General features: G+C 42.4%; 1 protein-coding gene and 1 pseudogene across 2 annotated transcripts in view; both read right to left on the minus strand.

The window, feature by feature from the left end:
- The window catches only part of LOC124555739 (neurogenic locus protein delta), a 1,375,052-nt gene that overhangs the window by 136,479 nt on the left and 1,216,581 nt on the right, over positions 1 to 21,992 (minus strand). For both annotated transcript variants that reach the window (XM_047129762.1, XM_047129763.1), the window contains exon 4: positions 13,531 to 13,585. The gene's annotated coding sequence lies outside the window, so the exon portion shown is untranslated. The remainder of the gene's footprint in view (positions 1 to 13,530; positions 13,586 to 21,992) is intronic.
- On the minus strand, positions 14,933 to 15,051 carry LOC124557183 (annotated as a pseudogene).

Genomic DNA, 21,992 nt, shown 5'->3' on the forward strand with positions numbered 1-21,992 from the left:
ATTGTAATAAGCTGTGTAATATACCACACACTAATATGTTCTCGCTATTCAATCCCAATCTGTCCGTTTGTTTGACCGCTATCTTCTCCCGAAATGACATTACAAGTTCATGAATCTTCGTAAATTTCTTGCATTCTTCATCCAATTCTCTTTATTCCATTAATTTCATCTGCAAATGTTTTAAAAGGTGAGAAAGCGATGTTTACTAATTCAAACAAATTTTGTTTCTGATCGAAAAATAATGGTGAACCCCAGAAGGTGTATGAAAGAATGGTGCATGGAGAAATTACCAATTAGCCACAAGTGCCTTGCCCATTTAAAGGTGCAGCAGACCTGATTACAGGGAACAAATATTCTGAACAAAAATATTTTTAAATTAATGGTTTTTACCTGTGGCAGCCAAGGACAGTGTAGCTTGTAATACATGACGGAGGAAACATTTCTTCTATGTCTTTGTCGTCGGTTCTGATGATTTATTCGTATCACCAGTTACATGAACAGAGTTCATCTGACACGAAAGTGAATCTGGACTCATCGAGGCGAAATTCTGGAAGTCAAGTTTACGATCTGCGCCAGCATTGGAGAGTCAGACCGTAAATTAGAACTGCCACCAAAGGCGTGAATACATCATATCTCGTGGAATATGTCATATCCTGACTAACGTCCTTTTGAAATAGTAAGTGTTATTCAAATGAGAAGTCAATTCGTTTACATTGCTGCATAGTCGAAACTGTGGTGTTACCGTACGTATTCCAATCGTAAGTAATGAATGCGTTGGATCTACGGGGCAACGTCTTCGGCAGCTTTAATTTACGTTGACTCCTTCGCTCCAAAGTACTTTTGCCTTTCCTGGCACTCCATTATCATGCCTATTAGGCGCATATTCTCACTTATTTTGTTTGACTTCACAGCGAAAAGATGATTTGTGGATGGTGTGGTTGCTCGCAGATTATTCTTGTATAGCAATGAACAGGTTAGCAACTTGTAGCACAGATTCTTACGTGTCATCTTTTACAATCTGTTATATCAAAATGCAGTTTACTCTGATGACGATAGTTTTTTCCGAGTCGGGGTACTCACGCTTCACCCCCTAACACGTTGGCAACTGGAAAACCTAGTGCCTGCGCGATCTCATAGATAGACTGTCATGTTGACTGAGCACACCCAGCATACCTGTTGACATTCGCGGTTGAAAAACAGTACAAGGTCTGCTTATCGCCCACGTTTCACTTTCGTACAAAGCTACACTCCACACACATATCTTCAGAGAAGAATTCCGAGCACTTAAGTTCATATTAGATGTTAAAACACTTCCAGAAGCACCTTCCTTGCTGTAGCCATCCTGCATTTTACATCCTTTGTGCTTCGGCCATAATCGGTTATTTTCCTGCCAAAAATCAAAACTTATAAACTGCTCTCATCGTCTCATTTCCTAATCTGATTACTTTAAAAGCGGCTAATTTAATTCGACTACAGTGCGTTACCCTTGTTTTACTTTTTTTATGTTCATCTTATAATATCTTTTCAACATACTATCCATTCCGTTCAGTTGCTCTTGTAAGACGTTCTCTGTCTGTGATAGAATTACAAAGTAATCAACAACCCTGAAGTGTTTATACTTTCCCCTGCACTTTAATTCTTTTTCCTGATTTCTCCTTGGTATCACGGAAATCATTCTCCAATTTCTTGTACAAAGGCGGAAAGGTAATCTGAATTTGCATATTTTTACTTTAAGTTCTGAAGATGTTGTATAGTAGTTGCGACATAATAAATGTAAAGTACCAGTTTTTCGGCTTACAAGGCCATCTTCAGACATTTACTGAGCCAGTAAATGTCTGAAGATGACCTTGTAAGCCGAAAACCGGTTAACAATAAAAGTAATATTGTAGAACAAAAGCAAACTGGTGTTTTACATTTATCATAATGTTGTTCTACCAAGAACCGACGGAAGATTCTGTTAATATAGTTGCGACATTTTTCGCTTTTCATTCCTTGATCAGAAATTTTGTTTGTGAGACAAAAACAGATATATTTCGATTTAAAATAAACTGCTTTTGTTAAAACAGACCCCCATATTTCATTAAAGGTTATAATGTTCGTGGAGTAATACCTGCAGCAATGATCTCAAAATTTTTTACATGATCACAGTGTATTATGAAGAGATATGAACAACGGCATGTCATTTGGATTTGACTAACTACCTGCACAAGTGATGGTATCAAGACCCGCATTACATACATCTGCATCGACATACATATTCTGCGAGCCACCGTACGGTGCATGGCGGATTGTATATTTTAACACTACAAGTCATTTCCTGTCTTGTCCCACTCACAATAGAGCGATTTGGTGGCAGTAGAATCGTTCCGATGCCAGCTTCAGATGCCAGGTCTCTAAATTCTTTCAATAGTTTTTCGCGAAAAAAACGTCGTTCTCCCACCGGGGATTACCATTTGAGTTCATGAAGCATCTCTGTAATACTCACGTGTTGATCGAACCTACCACTGTAACAAATGTAGCACCACTCCCCTGAAATTCTTCGATGTCTTTCGTTAACACGACCTTTTGGGGATCCCAAACACTCCAACAGTGCTCAAGACTAGGTCGCACTAGTTCTATACGCCGTTCTATACGCCTCCCTACTACCGTCCTTACATACCCGCTCCATTTCATATCGCTCTGCAACGTTAAGCCTAGCTATTTAATCGACATGACTCTTTCAAGCAGCTCAATACCAACGATGTATCGGGACACAACGGGAGTGTTTCTCCCACTAATCAATGGTTCAAATGGCTCTAAGCACTATGGGACTTAACATCTGGGGTCATCAGTCCCCTAGACTTAGAACTAGTTAAACCTAACTAACCTAAGGACATCACACACATCCATGCCCGAGGCAGGATTCGAACCTGCGACCGCAGCGGTCGCGCGGTTCCAGACTGTAGCGCCTAGAACCGCTCTGCCACTCCGGCCGGCTCCCACTAATCTGCATTAACTTGTATTTTTCTACATTTAGAGCAAGTTGCCATTCATCACACGAAAGAGAAATTTTGTCTAAGTGATCTTGTAGTCTCCTACAGTCAGTTGCTCATCCTCTTCGCGGATTAGTTCTGTATATAAAAAAATAATAGCGCTTGTATCAAGCTTCCCTGGGACACTCCTGGCGATTTTTTTGTCTGTGATTAAAACTCGCCGTCGAAGACAATATACTGGGTTCTATTACTTAAGAAGGCTTCAAGCCACTCACATACGTGGAAACCTAATCAGTATGCTCTGACCGTCGTGAACAGTCTGCAGTGGGGCAACGTGTCAAACGCTCTCCGAATATCTAGTAATATGAAATCTACCTGTCGTCCTTCAACCATGATTCGCAAGACATCATATGAGTCCGTTTCGCACGAGCAATGCTTCCTAAATCCTTCCTAATTTGTGAACAGTAGCTTTTCCGTTTCAAGGTAATTTATTATGTTCGAACTGGGAATATGTTCAAGAATTCAGCAGGATACCGATGTTAAGGGTATTGGTCTGTAATTTTGTTGGTCTGTTATCTTACCCTTTGTATGTACAGGAGTCACCTGCATTTCTTTGCAGTCGCTTGGAACTTTGCGCTGGACAAGAGATTCGTCGTGTATGCAAGCTAAGTAATGGGGCAATGCCGTAGACTACTCTCTGTAAAGTAGATTTGGTATTGCATTCATATCTGGGGACTTACTTGTTTTCCACTCGTTCGGATCATTCCGTACGCCAAGGGAGCTTAATACCATGTCCTCCGTACAGGAATCTGTGCGAAGGTCCAACGACGGTATGATCGTACCACCCTTCTGCCGTCCTTCCTTTGCAGTGATAACTGGAATACATTTTTGTGGTCCATGAAAGAAGATGCAGGATTCTAGACAGTAGAGAAATGGGTTTCCTACAGGCTCGTGAACGATACATGACTCATAGCCTTCAAGAGTAAGTTGCTGTGATGTCCCGGGAGATAAATGTTACACTATATGCAGAATAGAGGCACTGAACAGACTTGTCGAAACGCATCTTTCATTTGAAGTAGGTAATGATGGCTGGTTGGTGATTAAATGCCGTCTTCGTCCAATATTGATTTTCTACAACCGGTGGCTCCGTAAGTTAAGATTTTATGTATCTAGAATAAATCCATAAAAGACACGTTAAATTGGCCTTTATAAGTCAACTGATTTAGTCCACGAGTAAAAAAAATGGTAAGTTTAGAAGTTTAAAAGCTACATAGTTTGCTCATGGAGACCGTATTGCATCCACTATGCTTTCTGATTCTAGGCTGCAATTTGTCACTTACCTTACAAATATGGGCCGGTGGCTGACAGAAAATTCTGCACGAATTAAGATATTATCGAAAAGTCTCTTCGACCTCCGCTCAGAAACAATAAATTTCTGCGGAAGTGCCCTTAGCGCAACGATACTTTGTTGCAGAAGTTTATTACATCGAATATTTTCAGAATTTCGGATAATTTCAAGATAATCTTCTAGGAACGCCAAGGGCTGATTTTATCAGTCCTTGTTGAATCCTAACTTGTAATTCCCTCCTATTTAGACTGAAAGCTAAACTTAAACCTTCCACTTTTCGAATGACTCTTTAATAAATAGTCCAGTCGTTCTTTTTTACGATGTAACAACGATTTTTATGCGCGAGAACAGTATGTTGCTAAAAAGTCCATGAATCTAGTGTGATGTAGCGTTCAAATACATACGTGAACCAAGCAACTGCATCAAAACACTCTTAGTATCTTAGAGTTAAGCCGAATCAAGAAACGACGAAAACTGATAGATGAAAGGTGAAAAACTATTCTAAGTGGGTGTCACTATTTCCCCAAAAATGGAATTTAACTCTCTGATTAAGAAATAATTATTGCCTGCTTCCGAAGAGACGCGTGATTCAAATGGCACTACATTACACCTTAATGTCTACATTGAGCCTCCCAGTTTCTTGTAAGCAGTGTTGTTTCTTCTTGAGGTGACGTCACAACGGCCCAATGTGGCACTGCTTTGCGGAGTAGACTCCTCGTGCGCTCTGAACCACGTCCAACACAGACCTCAGCGTCGGCGTCTCGAACTGTCATTGCACAGCTGTATTTCTGAGTTACGGAAAGTGTTCGTCCAAGGCCGATGACAGGTCAATAAAGAGTATCCACTTATAAAATATCAAATTTCTGATTTTAGCTGCACGACGAGAGACAACGTCTGCGGAACTGTCACTATCTTATCAAAAGGATCCGAACACCCCTACGTAATGCGAAAATGACCAGTAGATGTCACGAGAGTCGTACTCATCGGTATGAAAGGAGGCGGAGAATATTGTGTTGTCAGTAGACAAGCAGTAGTAATAGAACGGGGCGATCAGGGGAACTCATTGACTCCGAACGCGCAATAGACATTGGCAATAGACATAGACATAGACGCGCAATAGAAGCAAACTCATCCGGGACGTTTCAGTCCTTCTAAATCCGGCCGAGAGTCGACTGATGATGATGTGACTGTAAAGTAGAAACGCGACGGAGGAACCACAGCTGAGGATCTCATACACTGACGGATAGGGACCATCCTGCAGTACGGAGGTTGGTTGTAAAAAGTTGAATGAAATCAAGAGGTAGGAATCACTCCAGGCTTCCAAAGCGCTGCTAGCAGTGCAGCTAACTAAATGACTGTGTGTTGGAAGTTAAACAGAACTGTGATGCAGTCGTCGAGCAGCTACCCATAAGCAAAAAGTTTCTGAAGTCAGTGACACGTGACCCTTGAGGTGACATAAAGTGCGACGCCACTGGATAGTGGATAACTGGAAACTAGTGATTTGGAGTGATAAACCACGCTATATCCAGTGGTAATCCGATGGAAGAGTTTGGATCTGAGGAATGCCTCAAGACTTAGAATAGTTAGTTTGTGTTCCAGACCTCCGGCAATGTGTGTCCTGCTAAAGATATGTGTAATCAACAACACCGAGACTGGGTCGTGATGAAATGGAGGAGTCCCCTGTTCCCATAAAGGTCCCTTTCGTTTTGCAGAATGATTGTCGTGAATCATTCACTCGGTACATACGCTGGAAAACTGTGGAAAGATGTCTGTTTTGATGCAGGGAGACGTCTTCGTGTGCAGAAACATCATACTGGAGGGATCTGCAGGATTTCATGTTTGAATTCGTGGACTGAGGAATATTCTGATACCTAAAGGGACAGAGGTACAACCAAATGTACTGCTTCCGATGTATATTGGTCCAGTTTTCTCCTTCATGGACAATAAGGCCTACCAGAATAAAGCAGCTACAGCGAATGAATTTTTCGCAGGTGAAAATAAACACTGCATTGACTAACCATTGGCGTCTCCAGTCACTAATCCTACAGTGTTTGTTTGGGAGGCATAGTGCAGAAGAACGTCAGCCGGTCATATGCTACCAATGACTTTTCCAGACCTCCGCACACCACAGTCTAACGAATAGGAGAACACAGACATACACTTGAACTGTCATGCTGCCGGCAGACGTGTGGCATCTACGATAACCTTAACCCACTTGAATGTTCTGTTGTTGCGGAATGTAATGGCTGTATGTTTCAATTTTAAAATGTGTATTTTTGGTTTCAGAACTTTTCTATTTACGTGTACTGGACACTGCTATATGTCAGATGACGTACGTTGTTCTGCAAATCGTCTGTAGTTCTAGTAAAGAAACTGCATTTTGGACTGTTTCTAATAAAAGCTTTACCTACCTATTCCAGTGTGACACATGTCACTGTCAGAGTGACAACGACGGCGTGTCAGAATTGGAGTGGTACTGAGTACTTTTTCTGTATGACTTTACTCTTCACTATGCCGATGGTGTCAGGCCAGTGCCGAAGGAGTGTGTAAGCGACGCAGTTTTCCATAGGTTTGTACAAAAGTTATTGATTAAGACGTTTGTATAGGCCTACACATTACTCGTTGATGTCATGGTAAAGATGTGTGATTTATAACACTGGCAGACTTCGTTTCATAAATATTAACACCGGTCAGTGACATGAGAGCTGAATTATCTGTTAACATCTTTTGGTAGTGGTCAGCACGGTCAAAATGAAAGAGGGTGATCAGATGGAACTGAAACCAGAGCTCAAAGGAAATTGGAGTGTATATGGTCCAATGAAAAGATTCACTTCACTACCGCCAGATTAAGACTCAATTAGCACACCACAATGATTAATAGCAGCTGGTGAAGAACTGCCTTTTGGAATTGGTTACGCTTTATTGAGAGTACAACTGTTATCGTCACTGGGAAGAAACGGCAGAGAGCAGACACTCCGTAATCGCTGCTGAGCGACAGCAGAATTCTGGTAAGGATATCTTTGTGGTATTTTCTGTCATAATTCATCCGGTTAATGGTACTTAGTTATGTACCTATACAGACTATGTACTGAAGTGTGTGGTGATTGCCTCCCTTGTATTGTCAACTCAATATGGAGATTATGAAAATAATATACGTAATACTACTGCATAGTACAAAAATTTAGCGGCACAAATAATCAGTGAAATACAGCTCCATGAGTTTGTACTACATCACGCATAAAGGATTTTGCTATAAAATACTACTAATCTCCGAGGCATACACTTCTAACGGACCATAAACGAAAGGGACCATACACTCCGCCCCAACAGGCCATGAAGGCCAATGGTACCGACCGGACGCCGTGCCATCCTCAGCCCACAGGCGTCACCATATGCGGATATGGAGGGGCATGTGGTCAGCACACCGCTCTCCCTGCCGTATGTCAGTTTACGAGACCGGAGCCTCTGTCAAGTAGCTCCTCAGTTTGCCTCACAAGGGCCGAATGCATCCCGCTTGCCAACAGCGCTTGGCAGACCGAATGGTCACCCATCAAAGTGCTAGCCCAGCCCGACAGGGCGTAACTCCGGTGATCTGACGGGAACCGGTGTTACTACTGCCTCAAGGAACGGACCATTTGTTTTTGAAATAAAGTGGGTTGCACAATTCATCAGAAAATTTCTCTTACCATCCCTTTCACTTCTAAGTATTCTGCTTACTTTGGTTGCAATTTTATGAACAAAATTAATTTACATATCGTTCTTGTTCCGTTTCTAATTACTTTCACTGTACTACATACCATCTTCGAGCGTAGCAGATACATTTGAAATTAGTAAGACACATAGTGTTTACTTTTTCTAGGAAATAACTCCTTTTTCGTAAGCCATATATTCAACGTGAGACAGCCACCAGCTTGTGAACCACGGATGTAGACGTACATAATTGGAGTTCGATAAATATTTATAGTGATGTGCAAACCTTTAGAACGAGAGCAACTTTCGCGTAGTGTGTCACTGCCAAGCGTGACTCGATGAAACTGGAACCATACGTAGAAATAACTGCTACAGTATAATACGAAAGGTAACTGAAAGAAATACGCAACGAGACGAAAGGAATTGACATTTTTAATTGAAAGACGATAATTACACTAAAGACATCGTGATTTATGATGGTCCACTGGACATTACAAGATACAGGACATAGTTCTTAATCGGATGTGTGATCACATTGGACGGTAACGCATGCTCTCCAACGTGCTCCCTTGCTCGCCACAAGGTTAATATGAAGATCCTGTTGCATGCGAGTAATTCCTCCACGAATGCGGTCGACAAAGCTGAGTAGTCGTTGATGTATGTTCAAATGCTGAAATACGTTTCCTGAACGCATCCCACACGTGTTAGATGGAATTTGAGGCAGGCCAGTGCATTCGCCGAATATCCTCTCATTGCAAAAGCTCCTCCACCTGCAGTGCTAGATGCTGCCGTTCATTGCTGTCCATTACAATGAATCTACACCCGAAAAGATGCACATGGGGTAGAAGTACAGTGCCACCATACCGTTGACCGGTGAGTATACTGGGTTCAAGGATATGGAGGTCAGCACCCATACAACTTTATGCCTCCCATACTATAACACCTGGACCTCCAAAACGTTCACGTTCGACCATGTTCGGGAGTGCATTACTTGTTCCCAACACCCACCAAATCTGAGTATCTCCAGAAACACTACTCAAATTGTGTTTTCCCTCATCCGAGAAGAGCACGCGACCCCACGTGTCGTTGTTCCAGGCTATACAGCTCTGGCACCATCGCAAACGGTACCGCCATTGTCCTAGTGTCAACGAAACACAACGGCAAAGTCATCATCCCAAGCTTTTCAGTGCCGCTGTGGAGCGTGTGACTGCGTCCCTTGCAGTCGTGTTAAATGTTGTTGCAACTGCACCCGCTCTTTTACTTGGGTTCATTGTTACCTGTTGCACTATGTAACGGGCATCTCCTTCTGTAGCTAACGTAGTCGACCACCTCTCCTCCTTCCGGCAGCAGTGCCTATGCTTCGAAACTCTCCTCACACACGTGAAACGATGCGGTGAGCGGTATCGAACTCCTGGGCTACACCCGTCACACTTCGTCTTTCAGCCGCACTGGGTGGCCGCACTGTTTGAGGAGCCATGTCACGGACTGCGCGGCCCCTCCCGACGGAGGTTCGAGTCCTCCCTCGGGCATGTGTGTGTGTTTTGTTCTTAGCATAAGTTAGTTTAAGTAGTGTGTAAGTCAAGGGACCGATGACCTCAGCAGTTTGGTCGCTTAGGAATTCACACACATTTGAACATTTTCAACTTCGTCTTTCTTCCAATTTTCCGATGATTCTTCCCCTTGTGAAATCATACAAATGTTGTCTCCGAGCCATGTTATAACGAAGAACACCAGCACAGCGCACCGTAACTGCTCACTGATTGACACGAACTGTCTTTTGCCCTTCCTGCAACTGTGTCGTGTTGTGGGGTCAGCCCCATTTGGCGCTATGGTCAGGCTAACGTCACTTCAAATATCTGTGCACGACTGAGAGACATCTGGCAACATGCTCTCGCACTTCCATTTTAATATCTTACTTTATCGATCTCGTCCCAAAGTTTTGTAGAACACCGTATTTTCAAATGTTTAAATGTTGTTTTATTCTATCTAACGCTTGATTTATCTGTTTTTAGCTACCTTTTCATCACTAAACGTCTTTCGCAGTAGTCCCACTTACTTACCGACTAATTGCACTACTTTATAAATGTTATTGCAGGAACATTTTGATGCCACTGCGGCACACTTAAGCGCTACTCCAATTAGCGAAATAACTGGTGTATTAATGTATGTATTAAAGTTTGTCATTTCATTAACCACTAAGCGTCTAGGAATAAATGATTATAAATATCATGCGAAACACACAAAACGATGACATGAGAAAAAATCTTGGACATGAGTTACTCCTTTACAAATTTTGTCCCCATTTACAACAAATTGAACACTGATAGCGAGTAAGAGGAAAGTTAAGATTAAGAATCATTTGTGGATAGGTTATAGCGAATATTTAAAACAGACACCTTGAAACTTTCAGACAGATTCAAACTATGTGTCGGACCGGGACTCGAAGTCGACACATTGAAAAGCAAGTGTCTTGGCTCGAGTCACGGTATGGCGCACAGTTTTCATCTCTCAGGAGTTCTCGAACAGCCCATAACAAGCTGCAAAGGGAAAGATTACTTTAGATATTCTTAACCCATTTAATTTAACGCTAATCGTTAAAATAAATCGTAAAAATACGATTTTTAATAACCTGCCATTCTGCATCCCTGCAACGCAGAATCTTAGTCCTACAGAAGAAAAATGAATGGAACCCTTCTTGTAGGAATGTTAATGTAGTTTAATTTTTTTCTGGAAAATATCGCCAGATGGTGCGGTTTTCGAGTTATCCAAGAAAAACATGCAAAAGTGAAATTAGAACTCCACCCCTCTCATGGCCACCACCATGTTCACACCTCAGCGGTCAGGATTTTTAGTATGTCGTTTTTAGTATGCCCTTCCCCTTACTATTGTACAAAAATTTGAGATTACACGAATTTTTCCCCTATTCGAACTTTTTTGGTCTTTGTTGTGTGGGCTACAACACCAGAAGCGGACATTCTGTGATTCTTCGTAGGATTCAGCGTGGCAGTGGAAAAATAGATGTGAATCTATATACTGCTAGCCATATTCCACAGCACACTACTATTCTCTGCAATAATTTGTTAATACAAGTTATAGTTTCTGAATACTAACTCAAATGCCAGGTGCTTGTAATTAAAATGACGGTGTTCCGAGTGCTGCAGTGCGGGTTCTATACATCACAGGACGGTGAAACATAGTAGGTATGTTCATTAATCGGTGCGCTCGTGTAGAATGCTGAAAAAAGTAGTAGTTCCTCTTTCTGCCACCAGGTAAAATACGGCGCTGTAACCAGTCAAAATATGATGTGGGTGCAGAGAAAGGGAAGGAACGATCAAACACATGATAACAGTAGTTCTGGCACGTTTATTGGTATATGGTCAAAAGTTACAACGTGTGTTTGGTATGGTCTCCCGACCCAGGAACATGCTGCATCCGTAGCGACGTGTTGTCGTATGCTATCCCTCTGATCAGGAAGTGTACGGATACACCCCTGACAGACAGAATCTTTCAGTATCCTCAAAACCAGAACGGATTTAGGTCCGGGGATCTGGAAGGCCACACATCTGGAAATTGTCTAGTGATGACACGGTCGTTACAAAATGTTTCTTGAACCAGATCTTTCACCTGGCAAGAGATATATGGTGTCACACCATCCTGTATGAAAATAGTGGTGTGGACACAGTAAACTGCAAAGCTGGAAGCAAGTGTTGCACAAGGTGGTATTTTTAACGTGTATACGTTACTGTGCACCTAACAGGCCTGTGAGGTGTCATCTCCTCGAAGAAAAACGGACCGAGAATGAAGGAGTTTGTAGAACCACACCACACACTCACGTAAGACGAGTGCAGTGAGTTCCTGCACAACATGTGGCTGAGTAGAGTCCCATAAACGACAATTCTGTCCATTTACGGCATCGTACAGAGTAAAATGTGCCTCATCCGTCCATGGAATATTCCCCAGCTGCATGTCATCCATTCCCATGCATACCAAAAAACTAGGCGCAAAGTCAAGGAGTTGTACTCTATCTTGGGGCTTCATTTGCTGTGCATTCAAGGTCTTGTGGGAATGCCACGGTAAAATGCACCGCAAAATACTTTAGATCTGTTGACAAGGGGAAAGACAGCTCTCCTGGTAGAGCTGGAATACTGGCAGCAGAATTTGTGGCATATGTTGAAGTCAAAGCAGGATCTATTTCACAGTCTGACTGCTTACAGCGCCATATATTCACTTGGCGGCAGAATGTAGAACTATTATTTTTTCAGCATACTCCACGAACGCACCGCTCAATGAACATACCTACAACGATTCAGCGTCCTGCCATGTATGCAGCCCACACTGCTGCGCTCAGAAAAGCATCAGTTTAATTATTACCTCCCAGTATGTGAGTATAGCCTACAGTAACAAATGGTTCAAATGGCTCTGAGCACTATCGGACTTAACAGCTGAGGTCATCAGTCCCCTAGAACTTAGAACTACTTAAACCTAACTAACCTAAGGACATCACACACATCCATGCCCGAGGCAGGATTCGAACCTGCGACTGTAGCGGTCGCGCGGTTCCAGATTGAAGCGCCTAGAACCGCTCGGCCACTACGGCCGGCTACAGTAACATTTTCCTCGTAATGTATTCTTATAAACAGCCATAAAATTGAAAGTGGTTTCGACCATATTTGGTTTAAACTAAAAGTTTTGAAGTGATCTGTATGCTTACACAACACTAAAACCTTTATACAAATCATTTTGTCAACTACACTAATGTAGAACTGCGAAGGCTTCTGCGCCCAGAGTCAGTTGACATAAAAGTTTTCTGTGTGCAGTGCTGTGCCGTAATGAGAAACCAAGGGAAAAAATTACTGGAAACACCAATAATGGTTGGTTGGTTTTGGGGAAGGAGACCAGACAGCGTGGTCATCGGTCTCATCGGATTAGGGAAGGATGAGGAAGGAAGTCGGCCGTGCCCTTTCAGAGGAACCATCCCGGCATTTGCCTGGAGTGATTTAGGGAAATCACGGAAAATCTAAATCAGGATGGCCGGACGCGGGAAAACACCAATAATGGAGCCACGTTTACAGTGGCCGAATCGTTAGTTCTCCAGTATAGTTTTCTATGTTATGATATTCATAAAACTTTTATGGCAACTGAATTAATGTAATTAGTACATGCAGAATTGTTGTTTAGGAATGAATATTTGTCTCCAGATATTCTATTGGAAACACTAGTATAAATGAAAACAATGAAATAAATATTTTGCATAATCTCTATTTTGTGCTCTTTCGTTTGCAGTCGCTTCCTATTTCTTACAGTAAATGGTGTCATGAATGATAACAAAATCACCCCATATTTATGGCTCTGGGATTGTGAGAAACATTGAATACTTCAGAAAACAATCATGTATATTATCTTATAATATTGGGTATTGCAGAAAATTTTAAATTAGTGTTAAGTAACTAATGAATACACAGTACATCTAATAAGAATACTAGAATTAATTTTTAAATGCCTCAGATTAAAAATAATTACCGAAGTAGTGGAGGAGGTTCTTATACCAGTTGATCAGCGAACTGGAACTGGGTATCTGAAACAGAAAGTTGTCCATTGTGAACTAAATGCTTGGTATAGCAGTTTTGCGCATCTATGTTTTAGAATCATAAGAGGATTAGCATGAATATACATTCATCTTAAACTGGTAACAGATACAAGTTTGTGAATAGTGTATGGGTCCATGTAAACACATATTACAACTAGACCACAGTGAGCACGTTGTAACTTGTGACAATATTATAACAAATCTGCTAGAATCACCGTTACCATGTGTTCGAACGTTCCTCTCCTTCTCCTGCAGCCACACATTTTCACCTGGTGGTAAAAAATGGAACTATTATTTTTTCCAGCATATTCCACCAGCACACCGATTAATGAACGTAGCTAAGATGTCTCAGCGTCCTGCGATGTACACAGCCAGCGTAGCAGCACTTGGAACACCGTCATTTCAGTTATAAACACCCTGTACAATGCGAAATGTGGATTTACTCGCAAGAAGAGAACAGAAATGCTAAATCTATCCTTACCTTCTTAGTTGAACAGCGAAAACAGAAAAGACATAAAATGGTAAATGCGATTAACACAACATTGCAGCAAGAGGTGTAGACGTATGCTACGAAAAGGTGCCGTGCTATCGAGATCTGTTCTCTTTATATCAGGCATTGCAAGTGCTACACGACCGAATGCTATGCACTGAAGAGAGTTCGAGCATCAGGGAGTTCGAATGCCACGTACCTACCCTCTTTTAATTTCTGTTCTCTTATTACCACCTGTGATGCAGCAAGGTTGCATAACCGTTCCGAAAGACTGTTTGTATTATCTATACGGTGGCTAAGAAACATACTACAGGACATTCGCTACGTCGTTTAGTGTATCAGCTGTTTGTTCTAAATGATGATTTTAACTGTTAGTACAGAGGCGTGCACGACATTGTAAGTACAATGTGGCGCGCTGCAACACATTTCGCATAACAGATTTACAGATCTCAGTGAACAACTGAAGCTAACCAGGATTCGCCAACCTCTGAGCGTACATAATTTGTTCTAAATAACCTCACAAGAAAATTTATATTGGCTCACCATTCAATGGACCAGAGTACTTATCACGGTAACTATTCTGGACAGCCACCCTCGACTGTGGTGTATCTCATCATGTTGAAACTACATCACCGCTCGATTGGGCAGTAGCGCATGTTTCAGAAACGCTGAGAGTTTATCTTGAAGATACTATAAGTGAACTGCTGCAGTTAGATTCCTGAGGGGCGTGTGGTCAGCACACCGCTCTCCCGGTCGTTATGATGATTTTCTGTGACTGGAGCCGCTACTATTCGGTCGAGTAGCCTCCTCAATTGGCATCACGAAGCTGAGTGCACCCCGAAAAATGGCAACAGCGGATGGTCGCCAGGATGGTCACCCATTCAAGTGCCAAACCACGCCCGACAGAGCTTAACTTCGGTGATCTGACGGGAACCGGTGTATCCACTGCGGCAAGGCCGTTGCCCTACGAATATATAGGGTGGTTGTAATTAAATTTTCGCTGCGTGAGCCAGTACATACGGAAAAGTATTAGCTGCATGGGTACCCAAGTTTGTAAGAATGATGTTAATACTGTGCGCTCCAGGAACTGCGGTGTTAGTGTCATGACGCGTTAGGCGCCGGTACTTGTACGGCGACGTAATGTTGAACCACAACCAACGGTGTGTATTACCGTTGTAGACACTCAAAATGGTTGTTGACGAGGTGAGCAGGGCTTTACTCGTAAAGTTGTTTGTCAAAACAATAGAAATAGTGCTGCTGCCCTTCGTGAGTATCGACGCATTAAGGGGAGTTCGTAGGGTGCATGCTGTCAATGTTGAATAAGGCCGGTATTACACTATCAAATTTCTTTGTCAAAGATTTGATCAAAGATGTGATCCAATATTCCGTCCAATATATTTGACAAAGATCTTTGACGTAGCGCTAGAAGGGGTATTACACTGTCATCACCGAGCGAGGTGGCGCAGTGGTTAGACACTGGACTCGCATTCGGGAGGACGACGGTTCAATCCCGCGTCCGGCCATCCTGATTTAGGTTTTCCGTGATTTCCCTAAATCACTCCAGGCAAATGCCGGGATGGTTCCTCTGAAAGGGCACGGCCGACTTCCTTCCCTAATCCGATGAGACCGATGACCACGCTGTCTGGTCTCCTTCCCCAAACAACCAACCAACCAACCAACCACTGTCAGCAAATTTTTTGTCAAAGTTCAAGATGGCTGACAACAACTTGTTATTTAACCGCAGCAGTTCTACGTACTCCAATTGCATTGTGTGCACATGCGGAAAAGAAGTGGGGAGGGGGGGGGGGGAATGGAACCATACATACGAGGTTGACAGTCTTAAAAGTCCTGGGATTACAACTTGATAATAAATTCAGTTGGGAGGAGCACACCACAGAACTGCAGAAAGGCCTTAACAAATCTGTATTTGCAATTCGAGTGTTAGCAGACATAGGCAACATGAAAATGAAAAAGCTTGCATACTTTCGTTCCATAATGTCATATGGGATAATATTTTGGGGGTAAATCTTGAAGTCAAACAAAAGTTTTCAAGGTCCAAAAGCGTGTAATACGTATTATTTGTGGAGTAAATTCACGGACCTCCTGCAGAAACCTCTTCAAAGAACTGGGTATACTAACTACTGCCTCTCAGTATATTTACTTCTTAATGAAATTTGTCGTAAATAATATATCTCTTTTTCCAACAAACAACTCAGTTCATACATACAATACCAGGAACAAAAATGATCTGCACAAGGACTTAAAAGCACTTACTTTAGTTCAAAAAGGGGTCCACTACTCAGGAACACTCATCTTCAATAATTTGCCAACAAACATAAAAAATTTAGTTACAAATAAAGATCAGTTTAAAAGGAGCCTGAAAGACTTACTACTGGCCAACTCCTTCTACTCCATTGGCGAAAATTTTAATAGAAACAAATGATGTATTGTATTTATTCATACTATTAGTATTGCTATTTCAGCTTTAAAAAATCGACATGTACCACATCCACGAGGATCTCCTCAGCACGGACCTATGGAACGAAAAAACTAATCTAATCTGGGTGAAGCCGTGGGTTTTACGACGACACGATAAAAGCATTCAACAAAACTTGTTACGTGAGCTTACAGTGGAAGACGTCAAGTCTTACATCAATTACTTAAGAATGGATGAGCATACATTTCTGTATGTGCTCAATGAAGTGTATCCTCATATCACAAAGCACAATATTCACTTAAGAACTGCTACATCTTCAGAATACAGGCTCACTATAACACTCCGATTCCTTGCTACAGGAGAGGGTCATGTTAGGTTAGGTTAGGTCAGGTTAGGTCTCCAATCTTCTTAATCTATTTTTGTATTCAGGGTGCCTCACGTTGTAAAGCGCCTCATCAGCTTCAGACATCTCTATTAATTTTGTAGTTGTCGGCACACACCAATTGTATTTACCGGCAATGGTTATAAAAACACCACAGACGACAGAACGCTGCAGCGATGCTAGCGCTCCATGTGGTAACATGTCACATTGCAGTGAACAGAAGACAAGCGGTTTCTTTGATCAAATATACAGCGAGGCCCTACATTTGATCAAATATTGGACGACATTTGACAAAGTCCCTATTACACTATCAAATATCTTTGACAAAGATATTGGACAAAGGTATTGGACAAAGAAATTTGATAGTGTAATACCGGCCTAAGCCAAATTTATGCACCTTTATCTCTGAAACCAATGTAGATAACAATCTATTTTTTTTCAGATAACTTATACATTTTAAATGCGAGCATTGACTGGTAACAGTAAACTTGTTGTTTCATTTAATAACTTATTATTAAACAGACCAGAAACACTACGTGAAATAACCCTAGAAAACAATGTGGGACGTACTAGGAACGTATCCTTTAGGACAGCACGGCGAAACTTGGCGTTGATGGGTTATGGCACCCCGACGCGATTGCTTTTGCTAACAGCAGACATCGAATGCAGCGCCTCTTCTGGGCTCGTGACTATGTCGGTTGGACCTTAAACGACTGGAAAACGTTGGCCTGGTCAGATGAGTCCCGATTCCAGTCGGTAAGACCTTATGGTGGGGCTCGATTGTGGCGGAGATCAAACGAAGCTACGGACCCAAGTTGTCAACAAGGCACTGCGCTGGCTGGTGGTGGTTCCATATTGGTGTGGGCTGTGTTTATAGGGAAATGACTGGTGCTCTGGTCCAACTGAACCGATCATTCACTGGAAATTATTACGTTCGGCTACCTGGAGACCATTTGCAGCCATTCATGGACCTCATTTTTCCCAAATACGTCTATGGACCACAGCTGTTCGCGATTGGTTTAAAGAACATTCTGGACAATTCAGACGAATGATATGGCCAATCACAGCGCCCGATATGAATCCCATCGAACATTTATGGGACATAATCAAGAGGACAGTTCGCGCACAGAATCTTGCACCGGCAAGTCTTTCGCATTTATGGGTGGCTATAGAGGTAGCATGGCTCATTATTTGTGCAGGGGACTTCCAACGACTTGTTCATTCCATGCCACGACGGGCTGCTGCGCTACACCGGACAAAAGGAGGTCCGACATGATATTAGGAAGCATCCCGTAACTTCTGTCATCTCAGTGTATGTCTACCGAAGCAGAATTAAGAGATAAGATACAAAAGCAGCAGAGATATATATTTTTTTTAAATTATGTCAGTTCTACAGTGAATATCAGTACATGTGAGACCATGGATTCGTACATATTCAAATCACTACCAGGATTTCCCATCAGTAGGTACAGGCTGTCACAAAGTTTCATGTAGCTACCACATGTAATTTTTGATGTACAGGTACATAAAGTATAAAAACGTCATTTTGAGAAAATCACGTTTAAGTTTAAATGATAAAAACTCACTCATATTTTTAAATTAAGTCTCAAAAGCATCGCCGGCCGAAGTGGCCGTGCGGTTCTGGGCGCTGCAGTCTGGAACCGAGCGACCGCTACGGTCGCAGGTTCGAATCCTGCCTCGGGCATGGATGTGTGTGATGTCCTTAGGTTAGTTAGGTTTAATTAGTTCTAAGTTCTAGGCGACTGATGACCTCAGAAGTCGCATAGTGCTCAGAGCCATTTTTTTTTCAAAAGCATCCATCAGCATATTCAGCATCATCTTCTCTGGTACCTTCCGCCTCTAAAAGCTTCCTCCTTCATGTTGACCATGCTTCTTTGGTAGTAAACTCGGCTCCACGCTGTGCCTCAACATGTCTCGACTTGCCTGATGATTTTAACCTCTTTACATTATGACAGCTTGGGGTGATGTTAAGATGGGCTAGGTCACTGTCTTATTTTCCACATGTTTCCATAATTAAAGGTTAATACAACGTCACTAACTCCACGGTTCAGTGTGTTTAACTCTACAAACACATTTTGGGCACTCTTGGGCACTCTTGTCCGGATAATATTATTCAAAGGCTAATTGGGATTCTGAATCCGTCCAGTAGACGCTTTTGGAGGAGGTATGGGTGAGTTAGGTTCCTATAAATTCGCTTGGTGGCTTCCATAACAGCTTCAGGAAGAGAGTTCTTGTGTTCAAAATCCACTCCTGAAACTTCAGCATTCCGGAATTTACAGCACGATTAAGATACAGTTGGGCAAATTGAATGTATCGGTTTTCTGTCATTTGAGAATTTGAATAACTATGAGGCCAGTACGGCTGTCTTCATACTTTATAAATCATATCCGTAATTCCTGATGGCTATTTCATAATACTGCTGAAGCTGATGTATTGCTTTATCACTCAGTCGACCCCTCAGCGGCTTGACATCTGACAACATCGTTGTGCGAAGAGTTGGTTCTAATTTTCTGAGGCGTGTGCTAATCCTCTTTAGTACGAGTCCACTTTCCTTCATCTCCACATTTTCATATGGATTTGAGTCAACTGCACATATAGATAGATGTTCCAGAATCGCGTACAAAGAGATGCATCCCCGAAATTAGGTAGTTTCAGAGATATGCATGTAATGTACTAAAATTAAAAATAAATTACTTCTAAAAGTCGAAGATAAGTTGTTTACCATTTTGAGCAGGAAAGAGTGAAGAATATTGTAGGACTTGTTTCGTAAAATGTCAAAAATTTTGATTTTTTGTCTGTAAATTCCCCTTAAAGGAGGTCATCTTTCCTCACCAAGGTTGAAGAACATGATTCGGAAATTCGAATTAACTGGCGATTTGGGAGTTGCTCCTGAGAGAGGCCACAAATTGTTGAAGAAGCTACTGTTGCAGTGGTTGAGAATGCTGAACCCAATGTGCGATTTTCAAGCAGAGAAAGAACTCTGTTTCAAGATGGCCACCGTGTCGGTAGAGCGTTAACACCCACTCCGGTCTTACCACGTATTTACGGTGGAAAACTGAATCCACAAACTTTCGCGCTCGGTTAGCGATTGCATGTCGTGCCATTGATGCCACTGTGAGTGCAGTTCGTACGGTTGATACTGTAATCATAAAAGACGTGTAAATACTTTTCGTGATATCGCCTGTCTGTAATAGTTGTTACTCCGCGGCCCGGGTCGTGGCGCCCCACGTCGCTTTGCGCTTCTGTTTGCGAAAAGTCAGCTCGGCTTGCATCAGCAGCAGCGGCAGTACCTGTACCAGCTGCCACACCTCCGGCCACCAGAGACATCGGCTTCAGCGGCGGAGGCAGCGTGTGACATCAGCGACTGCAGAAACAGTAGACGCATCAGCAACAACGCCGTCTGTATGTGAGTAGCGACAAGCAAAGTAAGCAACAGGGCCGCGAAACGTCATTCAACAGGAATGTGACTTCTTGTCCCCTGTAACTGCTGTTTCCGTGCCAAAGCCAAATAGAATAGAAACTGACTATGTTTTAGAAAATTATAACTGATTTTTTCCTCCCAACACTTCACATTGTGAAGAATTTGGGATGCCCGCTTTGTGCCACCCTGATCGCGCTGTCTCCATTCTTACGTGAAAGCTTGGATACTGGAGACAACTACTTGGTCTCTGCTGGCGACAACCGCCACTAGTTCGTGTAGCGACAGCGGATCACCAAAAATATTAATCACGGTTACTTCAGAAGGAATACAGGATGAGAGCACAACGAGCAACAGAAAAACAGGTGCTATAAAACGAAGTACCTCTGCTGAAATCGCATCGTCCGTAACACCTTCAGATGCGTCGACTACGGAAAAGATCGCCGTTTATACGGAGCTTCAAAACGAACTGAGGTATAAAAGAACATCAACAGCTATACCAGCAACAGTGAAAAACAAAATTTGGGTGCTCGTCATCACTCAAGCAAAATCAAAAGGGCAGAATGAGGAGTTAAGAAAATGAGCGTTTACATAAAGAATTAGCTAATGCCAATGCACCAGATGTACTGGAATGAATTCATCGTCTAGAATCAGAAATAACCGATCTCAAAAACAGAAAATCAAAGATTAGAAAGTTGGTCAACTCCACTGTCCTTTGCGGCAGTTACGGCCGGGCGGCCGCGGTGGACTAGCGGTTCAGGCGCTCAGTCCGGAACCGCGCGACTGCTACGGTCGCAGGTTCGAATCCTGCCTCGGGCATGGATGTGTGTGATGTCCTTAGGTTAGTTAGGTTTAAGTAGTTCTAAGTTCTAGGGGACTGATGACCACAGATGTTAAGTCCCATAGTGCTCAGAGCCATTTGAACCATTTGAACCAGTTACTGCCGCTGGCCCAGCATCAAAACCGAAGAGCAAAGTAGAAGTACCAATACAGCATGCCAAATCAAGACAGTTGAGTGTTTTCTTCAAATCGGAAAACGATCAAGACACCAAGGCCATACGTGAAACAATCAATAAAAATAATCAGTCCGATACAAGACAAAGTAATATTATAAGCAATCAGATCCACAGCAAATACAGTCGTCTCAGAAACGGAAACACAAAACAGATAAAAGGAAAATCATAAACAAGACATGCAACTAAAAGATATTAAATGTTAAGAGTCGAGGAAATTCTGACCTCTCCGTACAGCATATCAAGTCGCACTTAAGGAAGAATCCTACGAGGAACTCAAAATAAAGTTCAAAACAGGCCTAAAAGGTAAACGAATAGTTAATAACGTCCTGGAAGTCACTCCAAGGGTTCGTTTTCTGCTGCTGCAAAGGGAAAGAGTCTATATTTAGTTCGAGTACTTATACATCGGAGATTTTGTCGTTGTTCAAAAACGCTTTAATTGTTGGTGCCTAGGTCGTCCGCCAAAACGTTGCTGTTAAGAACCAGTCTGTGGGAAATGTGTGAAGACAGGCCACAAGAAGTCAGAATGCCGAGAGGAAGACACAGCTGGATGTATATATACCGTGAAAATATGGAAACAAGACATGTGATAAGGCAGGGGGACCTGACTGCCCTACCTACAAGCAATTGTACG

This window comes from Schistocerca americana, chromosome X (assembly GCF_021461395.2).
Source record: "Schistocerca americana isolate TAMUIC-IGC-003095 chromosome X, iqSchAmer2.1, whole genome shotgun sequence".
NCBI classification, from domain to species: domain Eukaryota; kingdom Metazoa; phylum Arthropoda; class Insecta; order Orthoptera; family Acrididae; genus Schistocerca; species Schistocerca americana.